Source organism: Oryctolagus cuniculus, chromosome 2 (assembly GCF_051225735.1).
Source record: "Oryctolagus cuniculus isolate XC-2025 breed Fujian yellow rabbit chromosome 2, ASM5122573v1, whole genome shotgun sequence".
In the NCBI taxonomy this organism is placed as follows: domain Eukaryota; kingdom Metazoa; phylum Chordata; class Mammalia; order Lagomorpha; family Leporidae; genus Oryctolagus; species Oryctolagus cuniculus.
The window spans coordinates 12453975-12476853 of NC_142868.1; the positions used below are offsets into that span (position 1 = coordinate 12453975).

General features: G+C 39.7%; 1 long non-coding RNA gene across 3 annotated transcripts in view; it reads right to left on the minus strand.

Annotated features, from left to right (window-relative positions):
• The window catches only part of LOC127486441 (uncharacterized), a 620188-nt gene that overhangs the window by 276285 nt on the left and 321024 nt on the right, over window positions 1–22879 (minus strand). The gene's annotated exons all lie outside the window — the stretch shown is intronic.

Consider the following 22879-nt stretch of genomic DNA (forward strand, 5'->3'; position numbering starts at 1 on the left):
TTTCTCTGTAACTCTGCCTTTCAAATAAATAAAATAAATCTTTAAAAACAATCATCTTTACACTGTCTAGAATTGTCACATTTGTATTCTTCCTAAGAATAAGTCTTCACAATTAGTACTGGTTCTCTGTCTAAATGGATTTAATGCTCACTTTTACCACTTGCTCTATTCCTGAATTCAGTACTTTGGTTCATCCTTATGTGACCTGATTTCATTGTCAAGTAATTTTTTTACCCACTAACAGTTCAAGGGTACAATATCTCCTGAGCTTTGTAAGGATATCTGCCTGCTCCCCTATACCTGAACAATATCGTGACTATATCTGAGTTTTTAATTCACATTTCTGCAGACAGTGTAGACAGTGATCTGTTACCTTCCATGATTGAATAATGCTGTGGTCTGTCTTCTTGTCTGCAGCCTCTATGACTTCCTTCTGCATACCTGAGGAGCTCATTCATTTTCCTGGAAGTCTAGAAACTGACCCAGGGTATGTCTAGGCCTTGTGTGCCAGCTCTGCTTAGGCAATCTATATCACATTGTTCTGAAGCAGAGCAAGTTCCCCAATCCGCACAGTCATAGGTGCTTTATATCATTATGCTTCTGAATAATTTTTCTGTTCTATTTGTTGTTCTCTCCATGTCAAGGACTTAATTATGTACTGGTAACTCACAAAGGTATATCCTTAAGTCATTCCTCTCCTCTGAATTCCAGAATCAGATATCCAATCATTTCCTTGTATCACCACTTGAACAAGGAGTCAAATTTATGGTCTAAAACCAGACTCTGATTCCCATCACAAACCTACTACTACCACAGTCCTCCCAGTGTCACAACTGGGAACTTTACTATTCCAGTTGCTCAGATCAAAATCCCTGGAGTCACCTTAGCCTCCCCCTTTGCTGCCATGCCCTGTACCTGACCCTTCTGCAGATTCCGTCATCTGTCCCTCAGTACACCTAGAATCTGACCACTTCTTGCCAGCCTCCACCTTAGTCCATTTTATGCCACCATAGTGGAATACTACAGCCTGGGTCACTTATAAACTGTAGAGGTTTATTCAGCTAAGCATTCCAGAGGCTGGGGAGTCCAAGTGCACAGCACTGACGTCTGGTAAGAGCCTCTGTGCTATGTCCTAACATAGCAGAGGCAACACACGGCAAGGGGGCACATTGGGAGTTGTGGGCAAGAGAACAGAGAGAGCAAGCTCACTTTTATAATCCATTCCTGCTATCACCAACCTACTCCCACTCCCAACATAACAGTGTTAATCTATTCAAGAATGTGGAGTCCTTTTGACCCAATCACTCCTCAAAGATGATTAATATCATTTTGACAATTAAATTTCTCTTTAAAGAATATTTATTTTTTTTATTTTGAATTTATCTGAAAGGTAGAGAGAGAGCTTTCATCCACTGGTTCACTTCCCAAATGCCTGCAACAGCCAAGTCAGAAGCAGGAACCCAATCTGGTCTCCCATGTAGGTGGTAGGGACCCAAGTACATGAACTATCATCCACTGCCTCCCAGGATACACATTAGCAGGAGAGTGGATTGCAAGTGAAGGAGCCAGGACTCAAACAAGGCATTCTGATATGGGATGTAGGCATCACAAACTGTGAATTTAAATGCTGCTCATCTTGGCAATTAAACTTCAGCTGAGTTCTGGAGGGGACTTTGAGACCCTAACATTCCCCTCCTACTCTGCTCGAGCCCTCCATCCTCTTTTGCTTCAATAACTGCAGCTGTCTCCAAACTGGTCTCTGCTTCTATGCTCCTTCCACAAGTCTGATCGCAACAAGTCAGCCACGTGACCCTGTCTGTCTTCCGTTCAAGCTAGTGTATGAAATAAATGCCCAAACCCCACAGTGGCCCACAAGGAGATGCAAATATGGCCCCTTCCAGTTCTTCCTCATTGCTGACTTGATTCTACACTAACTGATAGGGAAGTCCTGACGGGGCTCCCACACATGCCAGGCCTTCTCTCCCTCTGGGACCTTTACACTTGGGTACCCTAAATGTCCTCAGAACTGGCTCCCTCTCTTCCTTCAAGTTTAACTCCAGGACTAGCCTACGAGGTCTCCTCTGACCATTTCCATTTAAATCTCCACACTTCTACCACCAGACCCGTGGTTCCTTTCCCAATTTTGTCTCTCCTGAGCACTGTCATATGACCTACTGGCCTGCTATCTTGTTTCTTGTGTGTAATCTCATTGAAGACTTTGTCACGCACTTGTGCTCCACAGTACTTGTTAATCATGGGAATGATCATTGGGTTTATCTCTTCCTGCCCTCTGTTAGCATCTACCTGATTATTTCTTTGCTCTTTTTAATGTGGGTTCATTGGGCTGTTTTCAAGCCTTTTCATATTTTCAGTAATTGAATTTTCAGTAATTCCCTCCTTTATTTTTATTTCATTTTTTAGCTCTACAATGAAACTATTTTATCCCATCATTTCTCTTCCTTAGAGCTACAATATTCCTTGCTTTATGTTCTGTTGCTTTATTATCTCACCTTTGATCAACTGTTTTTATTTTATTCAATTCACACTCTTCTAGGTAAGTTCATAACTATAAATAATTGTGGAGAACTACCTTCTGTTTCTTAGGATGTGTGCTCTTCTAGACTGAGTTCTCTGTATTTTACATAAATATTTCTTTTTTTGGTAGCTTATTTATACAGTTGGCATACTGTGCCCCCACAGTTTTTCTTTTTGCAACTTACTTTTACTGACTAGCGCCAGAGAAAACTTCTCTTTGCTCTCAAAGGTACCTTTGAAGTACTGCCATTGTGGCATGGTGGGTTAAGCCACTGCCTGCAATGCAGACATCTCATATGGGTGCTGGTTCAAGTCCTGGCTGCTCCTCGTCCTATCCAGCTCCCTGATAAAGGCCTGGGAATAGCAGTGGAAGATGGCCCATGTACCTGAGACCCTGCCACCCACATGGGAGATGGGGTAAACCTCCTGGATGCTGATTTTGGCCTGGCCCTGCCCCTGCCACGGCTGTTGTGGCCATCTGGGGAGTGAATCAGCAAATGGAAGATATTCTCTCTCTCTCTCTCTCTCTCTCTCTCTCTCTCTATCCCTCCCCCACCCCGTAGCTCTCTCAAATAAATAAGTAAATCTTTGTTTAAAAAATCACCTTTGAGATAGCTGCTGTGTGCTCATTTTGAAGTCTTTTCAGGAATCAGAGGTCTCAGATGGAGAAGGGCGATGGGAAGGGGAGGGGTCCCAGTGCACATTGCTGTGAGATGCAGCACCACCAGAATTGCTGGGGGCTGCTCTCGCTTCTGATTGTGTGAAATGTCCTCTTGTAGAGTTTATGCATGAGAAGAGAAGCAGTAGCTATTCCTTGGGGAGAGGGATATCTCCAGCTTCACAGCCCTGATTCGCAAGGAACCCTGTAAATCTCGCTTCACAGAGCACATTGCTCTCACGGAATTCTTTACCTTCCGTGTGTCATCAGTCCTACCCTAGAAGGTTTTCCCATCAATTTTCCATTAGAGGGAAGACAAGATAAGATAAAGTTTGCTTCTCTCCCGATTTGAGAATCTGTATGAATATTCTTTTAGTAGTTGCTTGGGCTGCCATGACAAGAGTCCACAGATTGGGTGGCTTCAACAACAGAAATGAGTTTGCTCACATTTCTAGAGGCTGAAAGAACAAATCCAAGTCAAAAACCAAGATGCCAGCCGGTTTGGTTTCTCCTGAGGCCTCTTGTCTTGGGTTGTACATGGTCATCATCTTGCTGACTCCTAATATGGCCTTTCCTCTGTGGTCACCACCCTGCTCTCTCTTCCTCTTCTAGGATACCATCCTATGGGTTTAAAGATCACACCACAGTGGCCTCTTTTAAAGCTAGCTATCTCTTTGAAGACTCTATCATCAAATACAGTCGTATTTTGAGATCCTAGGGGTTAAGACTTCAACATCTGGATTTGGACAGGGGAAGGAGGTTCCAATTTACCCCATAACAATTCCCAAGTTGACTGGCTTCTGGTTACAAGGCAGTTAGGAGCCATCCTGTGGTCCTCCCTTCACTCATCTGCTCTCCTGGGCTTTATTTATTTCCCTGAACTCACATCCCTGGGCTATGGTTAAGATAGTGTATTTGTTTATCATGTTAGGAACTCTTCATGGTACAAAGGAAGATGGGATTTTGTGTTTGTTTTTTAATGTGTTATATATATATATATATATATAATGTATCAATACATAGAGAACAATTTCATGAACTTCATAGAAATGATTTTAAGAATATAACTAATACACTTTCCTCCCTTCTTCTTCCTTTCTTTTTTTAATTTCTTGTGATAACATACTTTCAATTTACTTTATAATCACAGGCTTAATGCTTCGTTAAATAGAGTCCTATAAGCAAAAAAAAAAAAAATAGAAAGATCACTGTTCTTTAGGAATATAGACAAGGACTATAAATAATAATCACATCATAAAATATAAAATTCTTTCATATACATTAAGGATTTTGTTGTACTGCATATATAAACTGAATCAGAGAAAAAAATATATTTATCTTTTGGGATCTGACTTATTCCACTAAGTATAATGGTTTCCCAGTTGCATCCATTATGTTGCAAAAGATAGGATATTACTCTTTTTTTCACTGCTGAGTAGTATTCCATACTGTATATATAATACATTTTATTTATCTAGTCATCAGTTGATGGGCATTGGGGTTGTTTCTATATCTTAGCCATTGGGACTTGAGCTGTAATCAACATGGAGTACAGATCACTCTTTCATATTCTGATTTCATTTCCCTCTGGTAAATTCCCAGGAATGGGATGGCTGGGTCAACAGTAGATCTATTATCAGATATCTGAGGTATCTCCATGCTGTCCTCCACAATGGCTGCACCAGTTTGCATTCCCAGCAACAGTGGATTAGGGTATTTTTTCCCCTCATCCTCGCCAATATTTATTGTTTTTTGATTTCCGTATGAGAGCCATTCTAACTGGAGTGAAGTGAAACCTCATTGTGGTTTTGATTTGCATTTCCCTAATGGTTAGTGATCCCGACCACTTTTTCATGGTCTGTTGGCCATTTCACTTCACCATTTTTGAAAATTATTCATTCATGTCCTTTGCTCATTTCTTAATTGGGTGATTTGTTTTGTTGTTGTTGAGCTTCTTTTGCTGTGCAGAAACTTTTGTTTACTTTTTCTTTTATCACTTGTGCTTCTGGGATCTTATCTAAGAAGTCTTTGCCTATGCCAATGTCTTACAGTGTTTCTCTTATGTTTTCCTCAAGTAATTTGATTGCCTTAGGTTTAGATCCTTGATCCTTTGTGAGTTGACTTTTGTACAAAGTGTAAGGTATGGGTCTTGTTTCATATTTCTGCATGCAAAATATGAAAATTTTCTAGCACCATTTGTTGAAGAAATTGTCCTTTATCCAGGGAGTGAGCTCATTTGTTGGTTGTAGATGCAAGGATTAATTTCTGGGATTTCTAGTATGTTCCATTGGTCCATATATCTATTTTCATAGTAGTATTATTCTGTTTTGATTATAGCTACCCTATAGTATGTCTAGAAACCTAGTATTGTAATACTTCTGGCTTTATTTTAATTGTTTAAGACTGCTTTAGCTATGTAGGGTCTCTTGTGTTTCCAAACGAATTTTAGGATTACTTTTTCTAAATCTGTGAAGAATGTCTTTGGTATTTAGATTGGGATTACATTGAATCTATAAACTGTGTTCCACAGTATTGATATTTTGGTGATATTAATTCTTCCAACCCATGAACATGGAAGATTTTCCCATTTTTTTGTATCTTCTATTTCTTTCTTTAATGTTTTATAATTTTTTGTTGCAGAGTTCTTTCATATCCTTGGTTAATTTATCCCAAGGTATTTAAGTTTTTCTGTAGCTCTTATGAATGGGACTGATCTTACAAGTTCTTTCTCGGCCATGGCATTGTCTGTGCATACAAAGAGTATTGATTTTTCTGTGTTAATTTTATATCCTGCAATTTTACCAAGCTCTCTTATGAGTTCCACCAGTCTCTCATTGGAGTCTTTTGGTTCTCCTGTATATATAATCATGTCACCTCCACACAGAGTAATTTGACTTCCTCCTTTCCAATTTGTATCCCTTTGATTTTGTTTTCTTGCCTAATGGTTTTGGTTAAAATATCCAGAACTATACTGAATAGCAATGGTAAAAGTGGGCATCCTTGTCTGGTTCTGGATCTTGATCAAAATTCCAACATTTCCCCATTCATTATGATGCTGTCTGTGGGTTTGTCATAAATTACCTTGATTGCGTTGAGGAATGTTCCTTCTCTACTCAGTTTGCTTAATTTTTTATCATGAAAGGATTTTTTAAAAGGGTTATTATTTATTTGAAAGTCAAAGAGAGAGAGAGAGACTGAATTCTTGCATCTGCTAGTTCACTCCCCAGATAGCTACAATGGCCAGGGCTGAGCCGGGCCAAACCCAGGATCTATGAACTTCACCAGGGTCTCCTATGCATGTAGCAGGGGCCCAAGCACTTGGGCCATCTTCCGTTGCTATTTCCAGGCCATAAGGAGGGAGTTGGATATGAAGTGGAGCAGCCAGGACACAAATCAGCACCCATGTGGGATCCCAGCATCACAAGCAGCAGCTTTACCCTTTACACCACAATACCAGCCCTGAAAGGATATTGTATTTTACCTAAAGCTTTCTCTGCATGCATGGCAATAATCATATGGCTTTTATGCTTCAATTTGTTTCTGTAATGTTTCAACTTCATTGTGTATGGGAAAAATACCACTTTTTCTGGGTGGATGATCTTTTTCATGTTTTGTTGATTCAATTAGTATTTTGTAGAACATTTTTGTGTCAATATTCATGAAGGATATTGGTCTATAGTTCTCTTTCTTTGTTGCATATTTTTCTGGTTTTGGAATCAAGGTGATGCTGGCCTCAAAGAAGGAGTTTGGGAGGATTCCCTCCCTTTCAATTGTTTTGAATAGTTTGAGAAGAATTGGAATTAGTTCTTCTTTAAATGTGTGGTAGAATTCAGTTGCAAAGCCATCCAGTCCTGTGCTTTTCTTTTTTGGAATTATCTTCATCATTGAGTCAATCTACATTTTGGTTATTGGTCTATTTAAGTTTCCTATGCTTTCATGTCTCAATTTTGAAAATCGTATGTGTCTAGAAATCTATTCATTTATTCTAGATTTTCTAGTTTGTTAGTCTATAGTTTTTTGTAATAATTCCTGGTGGTTCTTTTTTATTTCTGTGACATCAGTTGTAACATCTTTTTCATCTCTCATTTTATTAATTTGGGTCGTCTACCTCCACTTTCTGTTTTGGTTAGTTGGGCCAATGGTTTATGAACCTCCTAGCAGTTGTAAAAAGCAGATTCAAAACAAGCAAAATGAATATTTATGGGAAAATGGCAGGACCAGTTACTTATCAATAATAGCTATGAATGTAATTAGACTAAATCTTCCTATTAAAAGATAAAGACTGGCTGAAGGATTTTTAAAAAGACCCATCTATATGCTTCCTAAAAGAAACACACCTCATGAACAAAGGTACACACAGACTGAAAATTAAAAGATGGAAAAATATATTCCATGCAAATGAAAACAAAAATGAGTAATTATCTTAATATCAGATAAAATAGACTTTAAGACAAAAACTTAAAAGAGACAAAGAAGGTCATTATGTAACAGGAAGATATGACTATAGAAAATATATATGAATCCAAGGCTAGAGCAGTCAGCTATTTAAACAAATGTTAATGGATCTAAAGGTAGACATATGCCCCATAACCATAATAATGAGAGATTTCAATACACCACTTTCATTAATGAACAGATCAACTAGACAACAAATCAACAAAGAAACAACAGAGCTCATCTATACAATCAGCCAAATGGATCTGATTGATATCCACAGAACATTTCATTCCACAGCCACAGAATACACATTCTTTTTATCAGGCATGGAACACTCTCTAGGATAGACCATATGTTAGGCCATAAAACAAGTCTCAACAAATTTTTAAAAAACTGAAGTTATACTATGTATCTTTTCTGACCACAATTGAATAAAGCTAGGAATTAACAATATAAGAAACCCTAGAAAATACACAAATGCTTGGAGACTGAAAAACATGATGAATGAACAGTGAATCAGAGGAAATCAAATGAGAAATCAAGCAATTCCTTGAAACAAATGAAGATGACAAGACAACGTATCAAAATTTCTGGGATACAGCAAAAGCAATCTTAAGAGGAATGTTTACAGCAATTATTGCCTACATCAACCAATTAGAAAGGTATCAAATAAATGATCTCACAATGCATCTCAAGGACCTATAAAAACAAGAACACACAAAACCCGAAAGTAGGAGGAAAGAAATAATAAAGGGGCTGGCACTGTAGCATAGTAGGTTAGGTCTCCACCTGTGGCATCGGCATCCCCTAAGGACACCAGTTCAAATCCCAGCTGCACTTCATCCCATACAGCTCTCTGCTAATGAGCTGGGAAGGTAGTGCAAGATGGTCCAAGTGCTTGGGCTCCTGCAACCACATGGGAGACCCAGAAGAAGCTCCTGGCTTCTGGCTTCAGATCATCCCAGCTGTGGCCGTTGCAGCCATTTGGGGAGTGAACCAGGAAATGAACGATCTCTTCCTCTCTCTCTCCCTATCTCTGTCTGTAACTCTGCTTCTCAAATAATTTTTTTAAAAAGGAAATAATAAAAATCAGACAATAAGCCAAACTGAAAGAAAAAAATACAAGAGGTCAATAAAATGAACACCTCTTTTAAAAAGATTTGTTTGTTTGTTTGTTTGTTTGTTTGAAAGGCAGAGCAATAGATAAAGAGAGATCTTTCATCTGCTGGTTCACTCCCCAAATGCCTACAACAGTGAGGACTGGTCCAGTCTGAAGCCAAGAGACAGAAACTCCACCCAAGTCAACCATGTAGGCAGTAGGAATTCAAGTATTTGAGCTATCTTGCTGCTTTCCAAGTGCATTGACAGGCAGCTGGATCAAAAGTGGAACAGACAGGCTGGTGCCACGGTTCACTTGGCTAATCCTCCGCCTGCGGTGCTGGCACCCCGGGTTCTAGTCCCGGTTGGGGTGCTGGATGCTGTCCCGGTTGCTCCTCTTCCAGTCCAGCTCTCTGCTGTGGCCCGGGAAGGCAGTAGAGGATGGCCCAAGTCCTTGGGCCCTGCACCTGCGTGGGAGACCAGGAGGAAGCACCTGGCTCCTGGCTTCGGATCGGTGCAGCATGCCAGCAGTAGCGGCCATTTGGGGGGTGAACCAATGGAAGGAAGACCTTTCTCTCTGTCTCTCTCACTGTCTAACTCCGCCTGTCAAAAAAAAAAAAAAAAAAAAAAGTGGAACAGCCAGAACTGAAACCAGCACTCCTATAGGGGATGTAGATATCCGATGCAGTGGCTTAATCTGGGTCACAAATTAACAGAGCTGAGTTGTCATTCAACAGAAACTTGTTTTCTGCTACAAATCTGTCCTGAGTGCACTCTACAGAGGCACTGGACTTGCTGTGCTGTGGGGCCAGGTGCTGGGCCAGGAATGAAGACTAGTACCTCCTGACACTCACCACCTCCATCTCCTGCCTGACTTCTCTGCAACCTACTGAGGGGAAATTTCTTCTTCCTTCTAGCCCTCTTCCTTCCTAAAATTTAGGGGTTCAAAGAATGGATTTAGAAAAAGAAGTGGATAGAAGACTTCTAAAAGTTACTATCACGATGCTGTTTGTTCTTAGTCCCAGAGAAAGAAAAAAAAAAAAAAACCTGCCCAACTTCCTTCTGATTTTAAAAATGTGAAGAAAAAAAGAATTCTAGGTGGCCACATGTTAGCTCTGAACACTACGTAATCAGTTAGAAACCCTTTGTTAGCAGACCAGATGGCTGCTGCATCCCAAAAGGAAATTAAACATGCAGGCAGTGACCGTGCAGGGACGAGCTTACGATTCCTTTCTAAGAGAAAGGACTTCATCTAGAGCTGCCCTGTGGGTGTGGTTAATAGCCGCCATTGGTTTCCTAGCAACCAAGCCCTGTTCCTTCCAGACGCATTTTACTCTGGTTTTTTAAATGATCCCTGTACACTCCCAGCACCCACAGTGACTTTCGGAGGAACTAGAAAAGCCCAGATCATTAAGGGTAGGAGTGATGCTGCCTTCCTTCCTAGACTATCTCGCCCAGAGCTGCCGGTGTCCCCATCTATGGGACTCTCAATTTGTCATGGAGACCTTGCTTGGACAGACTACATCCATGATTCAAAACTCTGGAATCACTCTTCACACACCTGGGATACTTTCTTGCTTTCAATTCAGAGGGAACACCACTCCACACTGTTCACCCTTCTCCATCTCTCACCTGGGTCGCTACAACCTCCTCCACACTGATCACCTACCTGAAGTCAATTCTGTGCAGGCAGTGGCTGCCATCTTTACAAAAGGAAATTTTTCATGAAAACTATTGTTTCCTGGCTTTAACTTAATTGTCCAGCCCTTCCATTGCTCCACTGTACACTTTGCTTGGAGAGAAGATGTTATTTTTAACATGTTTATTTGTTTGTAGAGAAGGAGGGAGGGAGGAAAAGAGAAGTGTTCCCCTATCTACTGGTACCTGTAATGGCCAGGACTAGATTAGGCTGAAACTAGGAGGCAAGAATTCAATCCCTGTCTCCCATGTGGGTGGAAGGAACCCGATTTTGAGCCATCACCTGCTTCCTCCAATAGTCTACGTTAGCAGGAAGCTGTAGTCACAAGCAGGGTATTGAACACAAGTATTCTAATATAAGACCGAGGTACTTAACTACTAGGCTAAATATCCATCCCAGATCATATCATTTCTAGTCCCTTGGTCACACGGGGCTGTTTCACACTCTGTGCTGTGCCCTATGCCATGCTTTTCCTCCTGAGGGTTGCATCCTAACTTCCCTTCTGAAACAGTTCAGTTCCTCTGGTAAATCTTCATTGACCTGGTTCTATGCTTAGGTTTGCCTCATAAGCACCCCGTGTCTGCTCATACAGGACATCAGCTCTCCATCTGTCTTAGCACTAAGAAAAATACTTAAACCATGTGCCAATTTGATCTGAATATTCTAATGACAAGGAACTTGTTCTGCTTTTTCCCATATTCTCCATATCCCGCACAAAGCTTAATAAAAAGTAGATGCTAAATAATGATTCACTGACTGAATGAGTAGAGAGTGAAACAGTACAATATCACTTGGCACCTGCCTAAGATTTTCCACAAATGTTTCCAGTTCCTCTCTGGAGTTATGCTTTTATGAGGCATTAGTGGAATGGTATGGAAAGCAGCACATTGCATGGCCTGCCTAATGGTCCAAGCAGGTCAAGTCCATGCAGAAACTGCATTCTAACTCTCTGGACCTGTGCTCTAAAAGGAACATCTATCAGCAAAATGATAACAAAACATGTCTTGAATCTGAGGTCATTCCAGAAACCTAAGACATTATCCGAAGTAATCTCTTATCTAGTAAATGGGTGGATTCTTTATAAATGATTCCAGAGGTATGTTTCAATACTTTCCAAACCCATGAGCACAGGACTCTCTGAGGGCTCTGATTCCATTACTAAGCACATCTAATTTAACTCTGAAGGAAATAGTTCCTATTTTATCTTATAAAATCCTGTAGTTTGTGCACACTGATTGCAGGTCAGGGGCACATCTCCTTACCAATGGGCTGAAATCTGCTTTGGTATGTCTTCCACATATTAGTTTGAACTTTATAACAGCAGCAGAAAAAGCATTCTTTGTTCTGCATTACTCTTCCAAGATGAGAAGTCCTACTTTCATCTTCTCCCTTGGCCTTTTGTTCTCTACACTGAACTCCTTGGGTTCCTTCAACTGTTCTTTATGAATTGTGGTTTACAGATACTTCCTATCCTGGTCTCCAGCCTTTCTATCTTTTAGAATAAACACCCTTGCCAGTAAGCAAGAAGTTACCAAATCCCAACTGTCAAGACTGTAAAGATCTGAAATGCTGGGATCTACAATGAGAATTAAGAGATAATTCTTCATGGAGCACTTACATTTGCACATATTACAAGTAGAGGCACTAACAGCTTCTTCTGACCTATTTTTGAGCAAGTTTGTATAACAAACAGCCTTGGGAAATAAAGATAACATCTCCTTTCACAGAAAAGGTTGGGCACTCTGTACACTTTTTGCAAGTTAGCAACCTAACTTGCTAAAGTTTCATGAATGTGCCAGACAGCACAAAACTCCTGGATCAAAAACAAGAACAAACAGCAGAAGCAATAGGTAAAGCACCATAGTTTTCTAACGTCAGTTTCTGCAACCTTGGTTTCCATGAAGAGGTGCAGAGAGAATCAAATAATACCTGTATACATAGTAATTGCATTATAGAATAGGAACCATGAGCTTAAGAAACCCCATCTTTTATAATAGGCTGAGAGCAAGCTGCCAACCTTTGCACTCAAAGTACATGTCACCTTTACTTTTCAAGACTGCTACACAAAGTTGCTCAAGAAGATAGCTCAGAAAAAGATATTATTGCCTCTACTTGCAAGATATGCAGAAATTTGAGAGCCCCATGGAGAATTTTCTCCCAATGCCCACTACAGACACTAGCATTCAGGAAATGAAACAACTCATTGATTGTAATTGGTTAATACAAAATAGACAAGTTGGAAAAAACCCCAGTCTCTGGGAACAACAGTGTGAACATCATCTTCAGGTTCACGTGGCAGATAGACCCACACTTCAAAATAACTATGGCCTTGAATTATGGAGGGCAACACCCAGAGAACACACATCCACTTATTAAATATTTATGAGCTCTTTTCTTCCTCCATTTAAATATGCATTTAGTGAAATGGCAGTCAGAACACACACACACACACACACACACACACACACAATCCCCTAGGGAATGAATTCTGGGTCCCATGTGGTCAGTAGCATTTTCATTTGTTGCTTTAATTATGCTTATGGTAACCAGCCCACAGGACCAAGAAAATAGTATGTGTCCATGAAAAATGTGCTCATTATGGAAATTGCTAGGGACTTCTTGTGACTAAAGTATAGAGCCTGTACCAATCCTAGGTGAAATAGTCATGAAATCATGACAGCAGTTTTTCTAGAATTTTCAGGCCAGTCTGTCTGTTTTATCTTGGGCTTTATTCATTTAACAAAGTGATATTGAATTGTTCCTCATACTACTAAAGGCATTAAAGACAGTGCTATAAAAAAAGACAAAGATCCTGCCCATCCACATGGCGCTTACATCCTAATGTTGGAGACAGAAATCAAACATCACAACACCTAGATACATCTCACCAGGTAGAGTTGCTCTGTAGACGGATGTGAGGAACATGGCAGAATGGGAGTTTTCAGATATTTTCTCAGAATTATTTATTTATTTGAAAGGCAGAGTTAGAGAAATTGAGAGAGAATTTTCTATCTGCTGGTTCACTCCCCAAATGGTCACAATGACTGGGCTGGAAAATGATGGATGCAGGAGCCAGGAGTTTCTTCTGGGTGGGTACAGGGGCCCAAGGACTTGGGCCATCTTCTGCTGCTTTCCCAGGTGCATTAACAGGGAACTTGATCAGAAGTGGAGCAGCCAGGACACAAACCAGTGGCCACATAGGATGCTGGTGCTGCAGGCCATGGCTTTAACCCACTGCGCAACAGTGCCAGCTCCAAGTTTTCAGCTTTTATCCCATTTCAGAACCATCAATTTGAATGAACAACCATGCATGAGAGTGCCTTCACAGAAGCTATGGAATCCAGGTGAGAAATTTTATCACTGAATATAGCATAGAAATAAGAAACATTAAAGAGAGTAGGAAGGATGCTACACATTTCTCATTTTACCCTCTCCTTTCTGTAAGCCCACAAAGCAGAGAGATATGTTTCATAAAGGAAAAAAATGAGCACTCAACCTCACTGTAGACCCCAGTACAAAGTTTTACCCAGTGACTGCTATGCATGATCCCAGACTTCAGACTTTACCCAGTGCCAGGACAGTCTACATGGCTCCAGGCTCTAAGTCAACCCCTGTGGACTGAGAATTAAGTTTAGTATCCACAGACCCCAGGCATAAAGTCTATCTGAACACCAGGTTGACCCTACAGCACCATGTTTCAGGCCCACACAGTGCCAGGCCAGTCTCTGCAAATTTAGTTTCCAGGCCAATCTCCATGTATCCAAGTAATAGGACAACCCCAATTCCAACACCAAGATGGCCCCTGAAGCACTATGCCAGAGACAGTATTCATCAGTCCAGGCTCCAGGTCCACCCACTCCAGTGGACCCTAGCCCTAGGATGATCTTTAGAGAACCAGGTTCCAGGCTCACATTCATAGACTCAGGTTCTAAGCCCATCCTATGAAATCCAGGCACAAGGCAAACCCACATGAGAACTACAATGGCAGGTCTGACTGCAAATCCTGCCAGCCAGCCCACCCTGAGTCTCCCAATGGACTTGCTGATGAAGGAATTTCTCTGCCAAAGCCAGTTTTAAAGACTGGATAATGTAGCCACTCCTTATATGTACAAACACCAACACAATGCTGGATCATGACCAGTGATGGAAACACGGCAATGCCAAAGAAATACAATAAAGCACTATTAATAAACCCTAAAAAATGGAAACCTATGAACTACCTGTCAAAAAACTAGTATTTGTAAACTTACTGAAGCTCATTGAGCTATAGAGAAGACTGGTATCTAGCAGAATGAAATTAGAAAAACATACATGCATAAAATGAGAAGCCCAAAAAAAAGCTTCAGCAGCAGATTCAGTCAAGTAAGTGAAGTAACGAACTCCAAGAGAAATCATTTGAAATTACACAGACTGAGGAACAAAAAAGAAAAAAAGAATGGAAAAGAATGATGATAATCTATGGAACTTATGGGAAGCCATTGATCCAACCAATTTGCACACTACGGGAGTCTCAGTAAAGAAAAAGAAAGGGAAAGAAAACTTATTTAAAGACATGACAGAAAGCTTCCCTAATCAGAAAACAAAAATGAATGGCTAGGTCCACAAATTCCAAAGAAACCAAAAAACAGAAAACATGACAAGCACTTCACTGACACATTATAAGCAAATTCTCAAGTCAAAGAGAATTTTGAAGAAGCAAACGAGATGTCACTCATCACAGGCAAGGGAACCCCCATAAGACTATAAGTAGATTTCTCATCAGAAACTTTGTAGGCCAGGAAAAGAGTGGAATGACATATTCAAAATAGTGAAATAAAATTTCCAATCATTTGTGCTTCAAAAAATAAAGGATAGACTCAAAGAAATGCTATAGGAGTTCATCATGAGTAGTTCTGTCTTACAACAAATACTAAATTATTTGTTAATTATTTATCTTTCAAGTTGAAGTAAAAGAACACTAATGATAAGAAATCATATGAAAGCATACAATTCACTCTCAGGGAGGGCATTGTGGCTCAGCAGCTTAGGTGTCCACTCAGGACACATGAATCCCATATTGAGATGTCTGGGATTAAGTCCCACCCCTCCACTTCTGATCTAGCTTCCTTTAATGCAGCTGGGAGGCGGCAGATGCTATCTCAAGTACTTGAATTCCTGATATTCATGTGAGAGATAGCGTTCTTGGCTCCAAGCTTCCGCCTGGCCCAGTCCAGGCTGTTGCAAGCATTTGGAAAGTGAACCAGTGGATAGAAGATCAATCAATCATTCTCTCTCTCTGACTCTATTTCAAGTATTTAAATAGTATTTCAAGTATTTCAAGTAATTAAATAGATAAATAATTTAAAACTTTAAAAACTCACTATTAGTATAAGGGTATAGAAAAATCAATGTTCTCTAACATTGTAATGATGTATATAACTTCTTTTACCTCCAGCATGAAAGTTAAAAAACTATTAAAAATAACTAGTGCAATAATTTAATGGATATACAGTATATAAAAGATGTAAACTGTGACATCAGTAACATAAATGCCAGAGGAGAAATTGTACTTTAGTACTTTTGTATGCAATCAAAGTTAAGTTGCTATTAGCTTAAAATGGAACGCTGTAACCATAAGATATTTTATGTAAGCCACAAAGAAAAGTCTGTTGTGGATACACAAAAGAGAAAAAGTCAGGAATCAAAGCATACAACTCCAAAAAATTATTAACTCTCAAAGGAAGGTAGCAAGACAAGACTAGAACAAAGGAATCAAAAGTCAATAAATAATTAACAAAATTACAATAAAATGTCCCTATAAATCAGTAGTTACTTTAAATATAAATGGATTAAATTTTCAATCCCAAAATGAAGAGTGTCTGCATGGATTTAAAAAAACATTAACTGTATGCTGCTTATAAGAGACTCATGTTGGCTTTATGGATAAGACATATTGAAAAGTATAGGGATAGGTAAAGATATTACATACAATTATAACTAGAAGAGAGAGTTGGTATGACTAACATCAGACAAGATAGATTTTAAGTCAAGTTGTCACAAGAGGCAGGGAAGACTGTTACATAACAGTAAAGTGTTCAATTCATCAAGAGGATAGAGCAATTGTAAATACATATGTACCTAACATTGGACCACCTAAATATATAAAGCAAATGTTAACATAATTGAAAGGACTAATAGACAACAACAACATAATAGTAAGGCACTTAAATATTCCACATTCAATAATCAATAGATCATCTAGATAGAAAATCAATAAATAAACAGCTTACTCAACACTACAGACCAAATGGACCTATCAGACATGCAAAATGTTCTAGCAAGCAGCAGATGTAGACTCTTTTCAAACACACAGGATATACCAAATGTTAGACCACAAAATGAGTTTTCACAAGATTAGGAGATTGAAATCATATCAAATATATATACAATAGCATGAGACTACAAAGCAATGCAGAAGGAAAATTGAAAAATTTAAACGTAGAAGTGAATAAACACATTCCTGAACAACCAATGGATCAAAGAAGAAATTCAAAAAGAAATTTAAAAAATCTTGAGAGAAATGAAAATGAAAAGACAGCATACCAAAACCTATGGTACACATAAAAGGAAGTTCTAGGAGAGAATTTTATGGTGACAAATGCCTAAATTAAGAAAAAAGAATAAATTCAAATAAACAACTTTATGCCCCAAGAAAATTGGAAAAGAACTAAGGCAAAATTAGCATGTGTACATATGCATATGTGTGTGCATATACACACACACACACATTAGAATATTATTCAGCTTTTGGGGCTGGTATTGTCCCACAGTAGGTAAAGCCACTGCCTGTGACACTGGCATCCCATATGAGCACCAGTTTGTGTCGCAGCTGCTCCACTGCCAATACAGCTCCTTGTTGATGGCCAAGGAAAAGCAGCAACAGATGACCTAAGTGCTTGGGCCCCTACACTCACATGAGAGACCTGGATAAGGTTCCTGGTTTCTGGCTTCAGCCTGGCTCAGCCTTGGCTGAGGCGCCATTTGGGGAGCACACCAATGGATGCAAGATTCTCTCCCTGTCTCTCCTTCTCTCTGTAACTCTGACTTTCAAATAAATAATTTTTTTTAAAAAAAAGAAAGGAGTATGATTCAGGTTTTAAAAATAACTAAATTCTGTCACTTGTAAACAACATGGATGAACTTGCACAACATTTTGTCAAGTGAAATATATCAGGCACAGAAAGACAAATACTGCCTGATCTCACTTATCCAAGGGATCTAAATAAGTCATAAAATCAGATTGGAGAATTGTGGTTGCCAGACACTGGGGAGGGAAAATAGACAGAGGGTGGCCAAAGCATGCAAAATTTCAATTATGAGAAATGAATAAATCCTGGAGAGTTAATGAACAGTGTGGGAACCACAGTTAATAATTCTGAATTCCTGAATTGTACACTTGCATTGTGTACTTGCAACTTGTGAATAGAGTTTATCCTAAATTTCTGTTTTCTCTACACACACACACACACACACACACACAACAGTAACTGTGTGAGCTAATCAATATGATAATTAGCTTGAAGGTGGTAACTCTTTCACAGTGTATAACATATGTCAAAATCTCACGTTGTATTCCTTTAATACATACAGTTTTTATTAGTCCTCAGTGAAGCTGGAGATGGAATTTAAGTATAAGTAAGTACAACATAGAGTATGAAGCAGAACAAGAGGATCAAGGGTGAGGAAGGATGGGGTGCTGATTAATTTGGGGTGGTTAGGAAAGATCGTTTTAAGGGAAGATCCAAGCAAACAGAGGGAGCTAGCCCTGCCAGCATGAAGGAATAGCAGGTATAACAATCTGGACTTGTTGGAAATATTCTGTAGCAATGTGGCGAAAGTAAAAGGAGATGAGACACTGCCTTTCTTTGGGATAACATGCCTTCAACCACACTGGAAACTACATGCTGAAGACCTCACTCCTTTGTCCTTATATTCATTCTTTCCAGCAAACATAGAACATAAAAACTAACACACTGCAGTTTGAGATAATTTTATAAAATTGTTTTTTATTTTATTGCCATAGTTAAATTAGCTCTTCATTAGTTTCCCATTAATTGTGACATAAATGCAAACACCTTCATATCTGATGTAAACCTCCTTCACCAATCCTCCATCCTCCTCCTTCATGTTTCCACCTTTACAGCGATGGATTCAGCCATGATGAAGTCCTTGCAGGCCCACAACGAGCCCCTCCAGGCTTTCCTCCTGGCATGCCTTAGCCTTCTCTTGGGCCTGTTGCCTTCCATGCGTCATCAAGACTACACTCAGACATCACCGCCCTGGGAAACTCTGGCTGAATATCTGGATCAGAACCCACCCCTCTTCTTCCCTTACTTTTCTCTTAAATTGTTCTATAATCAACCACAGTTGCTTATTTATATCACATTGTGCTTGGTGTTGAGCTTTCTGAAGGGATGTAGTCTTGAATTTCATCTCTATACTCTCCTTTATTAACACAATAGGTTCATGGCAGGTGCCAATACTATTTTTGGAAGGATGAATAAATGAATGAGTGCACAAATATTCTATGTTTAAATAATTTATCTATCAACAGGAAATGTTTGAATACATTCCTCTGGACTGCTACAGCAGCTGCTCTAAAGATATTGAAAACATTGACTTTTGGGCTGCTCAGAATATAATTCAGTAACTTATTTTAAAGCTACAATGTACTAATCAGTCCTATTTCAAAAGTTTACACAACTACTATCCTCTAATAATCTCTGTGTCTTTAGAAATAATCATCTTGGGTCCTTTTTTCTCCTAATAATTGAATCCACTATTTGTGATTCCAGGAATGACTCTGCATTTCATGGTCTGAGAAACCCACTTAAGAGGGTTTAGCAGACCCAGAAACCTCTAGAGAATATAACCCTTCTTTGGGTATAATTGTTCTTGGGTCACTGTACAGAGAACTTAAATTTTTCTTGTCTTTATGAGTATTCAAAATGAAACTCATAGTCCTTGGCCAGCATAGCTCACAGTAGAGTGTGTTAAATTGTTAAACAGAACACCCCAACAATAGTAATGCTTGTGTAATTTGGGTCTTAGAAGAAAGCAAAGACTTGAATGAGACAAGTGCTCGGGATATTCTGAGAAGCCTAGTTAAGGACCAGGAAAATAATGCAAGGGTTGGGAGGCATTCAATAGAGGGTGGGGTATTAAGTCAGCTACCCTGGTGGCTGACTGAAGCCTCATCATAGGGGAAACTCTGGAAAATGATCAAAAATACATCTCTTCCAATACCCTGCTCATGAGTCATGGATTGAGGTTTTGCTTGGGGGTTGCTGATTTCCAAATATATATACTTGTCTCTCACTCTGCACAGCCACACTTGAGAGAAGGGACTGCTCCTTGGCATTGAGATCCAAATACTAGCAGAAACCTTGAGGGGTAGGGGTCAGGCACAGATGGTGTCAGCAGCAGACTTCTACAGCAGGTATCTTTCCCTGCTCTGAACAATATGAAGATCCCTTCTAAGTTTAAATATTTATCACTTGAATGAGCAATCCTACCCAAAAATAAGGATGAATCCCACTCTCTTCAACCCTGCAAGACAATGAATTCAGGTATGACCCAGCACTCCGATGACAAAGAGGCTTGCAGTACCAAGCAAGCAAAAGTCTTCCCCAGAATTAATCAACAGGACATATCAAAGGCAAGCAAAACTGAAAGGAAAATAATTAATAGAGATTCTGATTAAACTGAACAGCGATTAATCACAGATGTAATGGTTGAGAAAAAACCCAGTAGGGCAAGCTGGTAGAGGCCATGCACCTGGAGATTCACTGGAAGAAGAGGAAGAGGCAGAGAAAGGATCCAAGGCCAGGCTGCACTTGGTCCAACTGGATCAAGGTTATCTTTAGCACCTCATGGAGGAGGCCCTGGATGTTGCTAGGGCTCAGAAAATGATACCCCAAAGTGTGTGCTTTGATCTGCTATGAACTTTGAACTAAATGGCATTGGATTGCCTCAGAAGCAGCCTTGGAACCAAGGTCTCTTTGACCTCCTGCCTCCTTGTTTCTCACCACCATTATCCCACCTTTGTCCAATAGTAGGTCATAAAACCCTCATTCCAGAGGGGTCCTGTGCCATACACCCATGAGGAAGAAATGCTACAACGAAGATTCCAAGAGGAATTTAATCAGACAGGCCTTGCTGTTTCCCTATTCAGTCTAGTATTATTAGTTCATACTAATATGGCCCAGTCACATATGCCTCTGCTTCATTAAACAAAAGCACAAAACAGACATTTCCTCTAGATGCATTAGACTTCATTATAGAGGTTTCCATGTCACAAGAAACTATGATAAGTGCATTTCCTGTTAAGCTGTATTTTGGTATAGGAATTCAGCTATGACCCTTATGGTGGAAAGGAAAGGGATCACTTCCTTTCGACCCCTACACTATTGATATTAGAACATCATTGTACTTGTGACTGTTCTAAGTAGTTATGCCTAATTATCTGTGTTGGTTTTCTTTCCATAACAAAGGATTAGTCTTGTTCAACTAATCCCTTTACCATCTTTATAAAATCCTAGAATAAGGAATCTACCCTGGTATTGCTGTATTCAGATATCAGGCCTGGGAGGGTACTATGTGATTTTTTTTCTGCTAGGTCAAGAGTCTAACATCTAGAGGTAAAAACCATGAGAGCACCTTCTAAATACACACATGATACATACACACACACGGATTTCTGCTGGGTATGTTGGTTGCATATCACAATGTCTCCTGAACAGCAGGAATTGTAATTAAATCAGAACGCTAATTTGGCCTAAATGGACATGCAACACAAGGTGTTAAAAATTTGGATATTTGTGGAAAGGATGGGCTCACTCCATTGTAACTATAATGGAAAGTGATGCTGAAAATATGAAGCCTACTGGAGATGCCAGAAAGCCTGAAAATGTTCATCTATGACATTTTGATTACAGAAGGAAATTTCTTATAAATATCCACTCCTGATACTGGTTTAATTTGATGGTACAACATTGGAGATTGATCCCTGATAGTCCTGAAAGGAAATAGAGGAAGATGGAGAGGAAAGACAAGTTTAGACCACTGCAACTTGTGAAAGCTAGAAGAGGAACTGGGAGAGCATCTCAGCTTTACACAGAGAATGATAAATGTCAGCTTACTTCTTTCAGCAGTAGACTTTGTTAGGTTGATAAGAGGACCTTTGATGAAAGGAATGAAAAGATGACCAAGCAAAACTAGACAGGTCTAAAAAAAGTGGGTGAGAAAATTTGAGAAGCCAGTAAGAGTTGTTGAAGTTATGAATCATTGGCTTTATTCCATTTATTCATTTTTAAGATTTATTTATTTATTTGAAAGACCAAGTTCCAGAGAGAGAGAGACTGCTGGTGCACTCTCCAAATGGCTTCAATGGTCAGGACTTGGCCAGGCTGATGCCAGGAGCCAGGAACTCCATCCAGATTTCCCACATGGATGGCAGTGGCCTTATCATTTGGGCCATCTTCAGTTGCCTTTCCAGGCACATTAGCACGAAGATGAATCAAAAGTGGAGCAGCAAGGATTTGAACCAGCATTCATATGGGATGCCAGGGCTGCAGGCAGCAGTTTAACCTGCTGCACTACAATACCAGCCTCATACCATTGGTTTAGTGGAGCCTTAGTGGGCAAAGGGGCAAAACAAAGATGGGACAATAGCAGTCTTGATATGGCTAGAAGTTAGAAGCACTGTAATGGAGGAAGCTAGTAGGAGAGAAATTTAGGTTACAGTGGGATACAGAAATTCACTTTCTTGTAGAAGTATGAGTCTTGGCAGTAACCACAGGTGTAGGTGGTTGAAAGACCACAGGAGTCTCAAGGGAACAGGAGTTTAAAACTCTGGCTGTTGAATGTTTCTCTGCATAGATGCTGCCCATGACAATTGAAGGAACTGAGGTAGAGAGGAAAATGACTATGTAACCATGAAAGTCTTTAGCATGATATGGAAAGAGGCCAAGAGTTAAGCAAGCAAAGGCAGAGAGAAATCACAAACAGTGAAATGGTTGAATGTCATTGGCCTCAATGCAAGAGGACTTTTCCACCCACAAGGAAGAGAGAGCAACGGTCTGGAAATACCTAGTAGAACTTCCAGTCTTGGGTCCCCATGAGATGTGAAGTGTAGGAAAAAACTCAGTTCCAGACAAACGGGATTAAGTATCCACTTGGTCCAGCTGCTATTTAGGTAAAGTGATGTTTTGCAGTTATGCCATATACAACAGTGGTTCCCCTGGATATTAGAAAAAAACAAATAAACACTGCAAAATAAAGGTGACACGATCATGCAAGTTTGAGATCGAATGCATAATAGACCTTCCTCTGTGAGCATGATGTGATGAACTAAATAAATTAAGGAAACACTGAGCAGAAGAAACATACTTTATCCTAATTTTTTCATACAT